The sequence below is a fragment of the Cetorhinus maximus genome, chromosome 15 (assembly GCF_964194155.1).
Source record: "Cetorhinus maximus chromosome 15, sCetMax3.hap1.1, whole genome shotgun sequence".
Taxonomy (NCBI): domain Eukaryota; kingdom Metazoa; phylum Chordata; class Chondrichthyes; order Lamniformes; family Cetorhinidae; genus Cetorhinus; species Cetorhinus maximus.
In genome coordinates this window covers 45385196-45395945 of record NC_135893.1, presented here as the reverse complement: position 1 = coordinate 45395945, position 10750 = coordinate 45385196, and positions in this window count along the sequence as shown.

The window sequence follows — 10750 nt, the reverse complement described above, 5'->3', positions numbered from 1 at the left end:
GTCTCAGTGTCACACATGCTGCGGACGCAGAACACATCCTAGTTCGACCCTCTCATGGTGAACTGGGCATGGGCAATCTCTGCTGTTGCACCCAGCGAGGGATACATGCTGTGAGGGATTCAATGATGTTACTGTACTCAGAGTTGCTGGGGGCGGGGGAGGGGGTCGGGGGTTGCTGAAGGGGAAGGATGACAGCTGCATTCAGTGACCTGGGGCAACATGGTACTCACCCTTCCCGAGCACAGGAGGTTGTTGAATCTTTTGCGGCACTGGGGCCATGTACGTCGCAGCACATCATAGGAGCTCACACTCTCGGCCACCGCCTCCCACATACATTTGGTCAGGTGGGGGGGCCTCCACCTCCCGTCCCTCGGAAGAAGGACCTCCCACCGCGCTGCCACCTTCCCCAGGAGGGCAGCTAGGCATTCGTCAGAGAAACAAGGGGCATACTGCCCTGCTACCTACCCTCTGGCCTGGCCTGCCCTGCTGGCCTACCCTCCGGCCTGGTCTGCCCTCCTGGCCTACCCTCTGGCCTGGCCTGCCTTGCTGGCCTACCCTCCGGCCTGGCCTACCCCAGTGGCCTACCCTCCAGCCTGGCCTGCCCCGATGGCCTACCCTCCGGCCTGGCCTGCCCTGCTGGCCTACCCTCCGGCCTGGTCTGCCCTGCTGGCCTACCCTCCGGCCTGGCCTGCCCCGATGGCCAACCCTCCGGCCTGGCCTGCCCCGATGGCCTACCCTCCGGCCTGGCCTGCCCCGATGGCCTACCCTCCGGCCTGGCCTGCCCCGATGGCCTACCCTCCGGACTTGCATGATGAACTTTGCCCCTCTGATGTGCTCTTCTCCCGGCCATTGTGAGCAGTCTTGCAACGGCTGCCAGGCCTTCATTCAAACAGGCCGCCAGGTCGCTATTGGACCCGATGGACCGTGCACGCCCGCCACCGCCCACCCACTTCCGCTATCCTCAGGAGTCGTGAACTACGCTGGGCAGGCCTTAATTGGCCTGCCCGCATAAAATGGTGGCGCTGACCCAATCATGGGCGGCGATTGGGTCTGCGCCCGCCCACGCCCACACCCGCTCCCTCATGGCCTGCCCGGCATGGGGAAAATTCTCCCCATAGGCTGGATAAGAAAGAAGCGTGCTTAACAAGGCTAAATGGAATTTATTTTAATGCCTGAGGAATAAAACAGACAAGCTAAGGGCACAGGTAGGCATTTGGGAGTATGATATCATAGCTATGATCAAGACTTGGCTAAAAGAAGGGCAGGATTGGCAGCTCAACATTCCTGGTTATAGGGTATTCAGATGAGATAGGGAGAGGGATAGAGGAGGAGTGGGGGGGTCGCAATATTGATCAAGGATTCAATTATAGCAGTGAGGCGGGATGATATCTTTGAAGGATCATCAAATGAAGCCATAAGGGTAGAAATAAAAAACACAAAAGGGGTGTACACTGTTGGGGGTGTACTATAGGCCCCCAAACAGTCAGGGAGAGATAGAGGATCAAACATGTAATCAAATTTCATGGAAGTGCAAGAATAGTAAGGAAGTAATAGTAGGAATAGTAGGGGATTTTAACTACCCGGATATTAACTGGGATAGTTTTAGTGTGCAAGGTAGGGAGGGAGCAAAATTCTTAAGTTGCATCCAGGAGAACTTTTTTAGCCAGTACAGAGACAGCCCAACAAGGGAGGGGGCAGTCCTGTACCTAATATTCAGAATTGAGCCTGGGCAGGTGGAACGTGTATCAGTGGGGGGAGCATTATGGAGATAGTGGCCATAGCTCAATTAGATTTAGGATAGTTATGGAAAAGGATAATGTTAGGCCAGGAGTCTGCCTTCCAGACTCATTTACTACTATTTTAACTTCTAATTCCATCTCAGCTCCTCTCCCCTCTGAACTACGTTTCAGGATCCCATCCCCCTGCCAATTTAGTTTAAATCCGCTCCAACAGCATTGGCAAACCTCCCCACGAGGGTGTTGGTCCCGTTCTAGTTCAGATGTAACCCGTCCAACTTGTACAGGTCCCACCTCCCCCAGAAACAGTCCCAATGCCCCAGGAATCTAAAGCCTCCCTCCTGCACCATCTCTCCAGCCACACATGGGCCAAAAATAAAAGTTCTAAACTGGGGAAAGGCTAATTTTACTAAGATGAGATACAATTTGGCCCAAGTGGACTGGGAGCAGCTACTTGGAGATAAAACTGTGTCAGAGCAGTGGGAGGCATTCAAGGAGGAAATAGTGAGAGTAGAGAGAAAGTTTATGTTCCCGTAAAGATAAAGGTGGGGACCAAGTCCAGAGAACCCTGGATGTTGAAGGACATAAAGGTTAGGATTAAGAAAAAAAAAGAGAAGCTTATGGCAGATACCGAGGGCTCAATACATCAGAGCCCTGAGAGGATAATAAAAATGCAGGGAGGAACTTAAAAAGGAAATTAGGAAAGTTAAGAGAGTGCATGAGAAAGCATTGGGGGGTAGAATAAAGGAAAACACAAAGGGTTTTTTAAAATACAAAAAGAGCAAGAGGGTAACTAGGGACAGAATAGGGCCAATTAGGGACCATAGAGTTAATCTGCGTGTGGACCCGGAAGACGTGGGTACAGTCCACAATGAATACTTTGCATCAGTCTTCACAATGGAAAAGGATGGCGCAGGTATAGAAATCAGGGTGGAGGACTGTGGAATATTAGAGAAAATTAACATAGAGAGAGAGGAGGTACTAGCTGGTTTAGTGGCCTTAAAAGTGGATAAACCCGCAGGCCCAGATGAGATGTATCCCAGGCTGTTGAGGGAGGCAAGGGAAGAGATATCAGGGGCCCTGGCAGTAATTTTCAAATCCTCTCTGGCCATAAGTGAGGTGCCAGGGGACTGGAGGACTGCTAACGTTGTCCCATTGTTAAAAAAGGGAGGAAGTGGTAGACCAGGAAATTATAGGCCAGTCAGTCTAACCTCAGTGGTGGGGAAGTTACTGGAAAGAATTCTGAGTGACAGAATATATCTGCACTTGGAAAGACATGGATTAATCAGGGATAGTCAGCATGGATTTGTTAAGGGAAGGTCGTGTTTGACAAATTTTATTAAATTTTTTGAGGAGGTAACCAGATGTGTTGATGAGGGTAATGCATTTGATGTGGTCTACATGGACTTTAGCAAGGCTTTTGATAAGGCCCCTTATGGCAGACTGGCCAAGAAAGTAAGAGCCCATGGGATCCAAGGCAAAGTGGCATGTTGGATCCAAAATTGGCTGAGAGGCAGGAAGCAGAGGGTGATGGTAGAGGGATGTTTCTGTGACTGGAAGTCTGTTTCCAGTGGGGTCCCACAGGGCTCAGTGCTGGGACCCTTGCTGTTTGTGGTGTACATAAATGATTTGGACTTAAATGTAGGGGGTAAGATCAAGAAGTTTGCAGATGGCACAAAAATTGGTAGGATGGTAAATAGTGAGGAGGATAGCTGTAAAATGCAGAAGGATATCAATGGACTGGTCAGGTGGACAGAGCAGTGGCAAATGGAATTCAAACTGGAAATGTGTGAGGTAATGCACTTGGGGAGGGCTAACAAGGCAAGGGATTACACTATGAATGGTAGGACCTTGGGAAGTACTGAAGATCAGAGGGACCTCGGTGTGCATATCCACAGGTCCCTGAAGGCAGCAGAACAGGTAGATAAGGTGGTTAAGAAGGCATATGGGATACTTACCTTTATTAGCTGAGGCATACAATACAAGAGCAGGGAGGTTATGTTGGAGCTGTATAAAACGCTTGTTAGTCCAGAGCTATAGTACTGCATGCAGTTCTGGTCACCACATTATAGGAAGGATGTGTTTGCAGTGGAGAGGGTGCAGAGGAGATTTACCAGGATGCTGCCTGGGCTGGAGGGTCTGAGCTATGTGGAAAGATTGGATAGGCTGGGGTTGTTTTCCTTGGAGCAGCAAAGTTTGTGAGGGGACCTGATAAAGGTGTATTAGATTATGAGGGGCATAGATAGGGTGGATAGGAAGGCATTTTTGCCATTAGTAGAGGGGTCAATAATCAAGGGGCATAGATTTAAGGTAAGAGATAGAAGGCTAAGGGGTTTGAGGAGAAATGTTTTCACCCAGAGGGCGGTGGAAGTCTGGAACTCACTGACTGAAAGGGTGGTTGAGTTAGAAATTCTCGTAACATTTAAGAAGTATTTAGATATTCACTTGCGTTGCCATAGCCTCCAGGGCTATGGGCCAAGCGCTGGAAAATGGGATTAGTGTGGTCAGACCTTTGTTGACCGGCACGGACATGATGTGCTGTGCTACAAACGTCTGTGAGCTTTTCTGGAGAATTGCTTTGCTGTTGCCAAAACATCCTCATCGAAAATGTAACTGTAATTTTGTCCCATAAATATTTGATGTGAAAAAGACAAGAAGAAAGCAAGAAGTTTGGAGGAAAAACAGATTGCTGTAACTGGAATCTGTTTGTGTTGGCATGTGGCGACTGTTTACTGTGGCTGCAGAAGGTCCTCGCCTGAAGCTCCTAGCTCCAGCTTCAGCAAGATAGATTTCTTCCCTTTGGTTGTCAGCTCTGGCAGGCCATTCTTTCCATTTTGTCCGAGACTGCTAGACAGGAGTTTGAATGGGTTTTACATTTCTAACAGCAAGCGAGAGTCATCACGAGAGCAGTTAATGGCAGCCTGGTGATTGCTTCTACACTGATGGGTGAAGGTCAATTGAGGATGTGCTTAAAGTACTCTGCCCATCTTCCTAGAATTTGGGTGCTTCCAGTGAGCAGTGTTGAACCGTTGACTCTGAGGATTGGTGAAATAGCAGTAATCTGTGGCTCATAGACAGATTTTGAATATCATAGTATCTTTTCAAATCTTTTTGGCTGCCACATGACTGAAGATCATCTGCTTTCTGTTTCAGCCAAGTGTCTTGCATCTCTCTGGGCTTGTATTGGACAGTACTGCAGATGTTTCATTAGACTAATGAGGATTACTCGCTGGGGTAAACCATGTAGAGTTGATGATTCTTCTCAAGCAGTTTCTGGATTACTTCATTGTTTTCAATTAATTTTTCTTAATAACGATGAGGTTTAGGGGCAAGGACCTGCAGAGCAGTGCACTAAATTGTATCACTGAGAGTCACCCAGTCATCACTGTATCACTGAGAGTCGCCCAGACAACACTGTATCACTGAATGTTGCCCAGTCATCACTGTATCACTGTGAGTCACCCAGTCATCACTGTATCACTGTGAGTCACCCAGTCATCACTGTATCACAGAGAGTCACCCAGTCATCACTGTATCACTGAGAGTCACCCAGTCATCACTGTATCATTGAGAGTCACCCAGTCATCACTGTATCACTGAGAGTCGCCCAGACAACACTGTATCACTGAATGTCGCCCCATCATCACTGTATCACTGAAAGTCGCCCTATCATCACTGTATCACTGAGAGTCACACATTCATCACTGTATCATTGAATGTTCCCAGTCATCTCTGTAATACTGAGTCACCCAGTCATTCCTGTATCACTGAGAGTTGCACAGTCAGTGCTTTATCATCGATAGTCACCCAGTCATCACAGTATCACTGAGAGTCATGACAGGATTTACTACCATTTGGGGAAGCAAATGGGCATATTAGTGAGAGGCAGCATGGTTTTGTGAAGGGGAGGTCGTGTCTCACTAACTTGATCGAGTTTTTCGAGGAAGTGACAAAGATGATCAACGATGGAAGGGCAGTGAATGTCATCTAGATGGATTTCAGTAAGGCCTTTGACAAGGACCCTCATGGCAGACTGGTACAGAAGGTAAAGACGCATGGGATCAGAGGTGAGCTGGCAAGATGGATGCAGAACTGGCTTGGTCATAGAAGACAGAGGGTAGCAGTGGAAGGGTGCTTTTCTGAATGGAGAGCTGTGACTAGTGGTGTTCCGTAGGGATCAGTGCTGGGACCATTGCTGTTTGTAGTATACATAAATGATTTGGAGGAAAATGTAACTGGGCTAATTAGTAAGTTTGCAGATGACACTAAGGTTGGAGGAGTTGCAGATAGTGACTCTTCAGTGATTGTCAACTGGATATAGATCGGTTGGAGACTTGGGTGGGGAAATGGAAGATGGAGTTTAATCCGGAGAAATGCGAGGTAATGCATTTTGGAAGGTCTAATACAGGCAGGAATTATATAGTGAATGGCAAAACCCTTAATTGCATTGACGGGCAGAGGGATCTAGGTGTACAGGTCCACAGGTCACTGAAAGTGGCAATGCACGTGAATAAGGTAGTCAGGAAGGCATATGGCATGCTTGCCTTCATCGGCAGGGGTATTGAGTATAAAAGCTGGGAAGTTATGCTGCAGCTGTATAGAACCTTGGTGAGGCCACACTTGGAATATTGCGTGCAATTCTGGTTGCCACATTACCAGAAGGATATGGAGGCATTGGAGAGGGTGCAGAGGAGTTTTACCAGGATGCTTATCACCACCTTTAACACCTCTTTGTTCCTTTGTCTGTGACATCTTTTGGTTATCTGCTCCTATCACTGCTTGCTTGTCCCAACAACCCCCACCCCCCCCACAAACTTCTCCCCCCAACCCCCGCACCCCCCCAACTTTCACCCCTCTCCTATTTTTACTTAGTTCTGTTGAAGGGTCATGAGGACTCGAAACATCAACTTTGTTCTTCTGCGCCGATGCTGCCAGACCTGCTGAGTTTTTCCAGGTATTTCTGTTTTTGTTTTGGATTTCCAGCATCTGCAGTTTTTTCTTTTTACCAGGATGCTGCCTGGTCTGGAGGTTATTAGCTATGAGGAGAGGTTGGAGAAACTCGGATTGTTCTCACTAGAGCGACAGAGATTGAGGGCCGACTTGATAGAAGTTTACAAAATTATGAGTGGCATGGACAGAGTAGATCATCAGAAGCTTTTTCCCAGGGTGGAAGAGTCAATTACTAGGGAACATAGATTTAAGGTGAGAGGAGAAAACTTAAGAGGAGATGTGCGGGGCAAGATTTTTACACAGAGGGTAGTGAGTGTGTAGAATTCGCTGCCAGAGGAGGGGTTAGAAGCAGGTACGATAGTGGTGTTTAAGAGGCAGCTTGACAAATACATGAATAGGATGGGAATAGAGGAATATGGACACCGGAAGTGCAAAATGTTTTACTTAACGGGCAACATGATAGGCGCAGGTTTGCAGGGCCGAAGGGCCTGTTCCTGTGCTGTACTTTTCTTTGTTCTTTGTTCTTGACGCCCAGTCATCACCGTATCACTGAGAAAACCCCAGTCATCACAGTACCATTGAGAGTCGCCCAGTCATCACTGTATCACTGAGAGACACCCAGTCATCACTGAATCACTGAGAGATGCCCAATCACAAATGTATCACTGAGAAAAGCCCAGTCATTACTGTATCACTGTGAGATGCACAGTCATCAATGCATCACTGAGAAAAGCACTGTCATCACTGTATCACTGAGAGTCGCCCAGTCTTCACTGTATCACTGACAGACGCCCAGTCATCACTATATCACTAAGAGTCATCCAGTCACCACTGTATCACTGAGCGTGGCACAGTCATCATTGTATCACTAAGAGACACCCAATTATGACTGCATCACTGAGAAAAGCCCAGTCTTCACTGTATCACTGAGAAAAGCCCAGTCATCTCTGTATCACTGAGAATCACCCAGTCATTACTGTATCATTGAAAGTCACCCAGTCATCACTGTATCAGTGAGAAAAGCTCAATAATCACTGTATCACTGAAAAAAGCCCAGTCATCAATGTATCACTGAGTGTCGCCCAGTCATCACTGTATCACTGAGAGTCACCCAGTCATCACTGTATCAGTGAGGAAAGCCCACTCATCACTGTATCACTGAGAGTCGCCCAGTCATCTCTGTATCACTGAGATTCACCCATTCATCACTGTATCACTGAGAGTCGCACAGCCATCACTGTAAAAATGAAAGTCACCCAGTTATCACTGTATCACTGAACGTTACCCAGTGATCTCTGTATCACTGAGAGTCACCTAGTCATCACTGTATCACTGAGAAAAGCACAGTCATCTCAGTACCACTGAGAGTCACCCAGTCATCACTATATCACTGAGAAAATCAAAATCATCACTGTACCATTGAGAGTCACCCAGTCATCTGTGTATCACTGAGAGTCAACCAGTCATGACTGTATCATTGAGAGTTGCCCAGTCATCTCTGTATCACTGAGAAAAGCCCAGTCATCACTGTATCACTGAGAGTCACCCAGTCATCACTGTGTCACTGAAAGTCATCCAGCCATCACTGTATCAATGAGAAAAGCCTAATCATCAGTGTATCATTGACAGTTGCCCAGACATCTTGTGTATCACTGAGAGTAACCCAGACATCACTGTATGACTGAGAGTCACCCAGTGATCTCTTTATCACTGTGAATCACCCAGTCCTCACTGTATCACTGAGAAGAGCCCAATCATCACTGTATCATTGAGAGTCACACAGTCATCTGTGTATCACTAAGAGTCACCCAGTCAACACTGTATCATTGAGAGTCGCCCAGTCATCTCTGTATTACTGAGAAAAGCCCAGTCATCAATGTATCACTGAGAGTCACCCAGTCAACACAGTATCACTGAGAGTCACCTAGTCGTCACTGTATCACTGAGAGTCACCTAGTCGTCACTGTATCACTGAGAATCGCCCAGTCATCACTGTATCACTGAGAGTCGCACAGTCATCACTGCATCACTGAAAGTCACCCAGTCATCACGGCATCACTGAGAATCGAACCATCATCACTGTATGACTGAGACTCACCCAGTCATAACTGTATCACTGAGAATCGCAAAGTCATCACTGTATCATTGAGAGTTGCACAGTCATCATTGTGTCACTGACAGTCACCCACTCATCACTGAATCACTGAGAGTCACCAAGTCATCACTGTATGACTGAGAGTCGCATTGACATCACTGTACCACTGAAAGTCACCCAGTAATCACTGTATCAGTGAATGTTACCCAGTGATCCCTGTATCACTGACAGTCACCCAGTCATCACTGTATCACAGAGAAAAGCCCAGTCATCTGGGTATCACTGAGAAAATCCCAGTCATCTCTGTACTACTGAGAATCACCCAGTCATCACTGTATCATTGCGAGTTGCCCAGTCATCACTGTATCACTGAGAGTCACCCAGTCATCACTGTATCAGTGAGGAAAGCCCACTCATCACTGTATCACTGAGAGTCGCCCAGTCTTCACTGTATCACTGAGAGACGCCCAGTGATCATTGAATCAGTGAGAAACGTCCAAACATGACTGCATCACTGAGAAAAGCCCAGTCATCACTGTATCACTGAGAAAAGCCCAGTCATCTCTGTATCACTGAGAATCGCCCAGTCATTACTGTATCACTGAAAGTCACCCAGTCATCACTGTATCAGTGAGAAAGCCCAATAATCAAGGTATCACTGAAAAATGCCCAGTCATCAATGTATCACTGAGTGTCGCCCAGTCATCACGGTATCACTGAGAGTCACCCAGTCATCACTGTATCACTGAGATTCAACCATTCATCACTGTATCACTGAGAGTCGCTCATCCATCACTGTATAAACGAAAGTCACCCAGTTATCACTGTATCACTGAATGTTACTGAGTGATCTCTGTATCACTGAGAGTCAGCCAGTCATCACTGTATCACTGAGAAAAGCCCAATCATCTCTGTATCACTGAGAATCGCCCAGTCATCACTGTATCACTGAGAGTCACACAGTCATCTCTGTATCACTGAGAGTCTCCCAGTCAACACTGTATCAGAGCGAAAAGCACAGTCATCTCAGTACCACTGAGAGTCACCCAGCCATCACTATATCACTGAGAAAAGCCCAATCATCACTGTATCATTGAGAGTCACCCAGTCATCTGTGAATCACTGAGAGTCAAAAAGTCATGACTGTATCATTGAGAGTTGCCCAGTCATCTCTGTATCACTGAGAAAAGCCCAGTCATCACTGTATCACTGAGAGTCACCAGTCATCACTGTATCACTGAAAGTCACCCAGTCATCAAAGTATCAATGAGAATCGCACAGTCATCAATGTATCACTGAGAGTCACCCAGTCATCACTATGTTACTGAGGGTCACCCAGTCATCACTGTATCACTGGGAATCACCCAGCCAATACTGTATCACTGAGAAAAGCCCAGTCATCACTGTATCACTGAGAGTCGCCAGTCATCTCTGTATAACTGAGAAAAGCCGAGTCATCTCTCTATCACTGAGAATCGTCCAGTCATCACTGTATCACTGAGAATTGCACAGTCATCACTGTATCACTGAGGGTCACCCAGTCATCACTGTAACACCGAGAATTGAATAGTCATCTCTGTATCACTGAGAGTCACCCAATCATCACTGTAGCGCTGAATGTTCCCCAGTCATCTCGGTATCACTGAGAGTCACCCAGTCATCACTGTATCACTAAGAAAAGCCCAGAGCTCTTTGTATCACTGAGAGTCGCCAAGTCATCACAGTATCACTGAGAGTCTCCCACTCATCACTGTATCACTGAGAAAAGCCCAGACATCACTGTATCATTGAGAGTCACCCAATCATCATTGTATCACTGAGAAAAGCCCAGTCATCTCTTTACCACTGAGAGTCACCCAGTCATCACTGTATCACTGAGAGTCACCCAGTCATCACTGTATCACTGAATGTTTCCCAGTCATCACTGTATCACTAAAAGCCACACAGTGATCTCTGTATCACTGCGAAT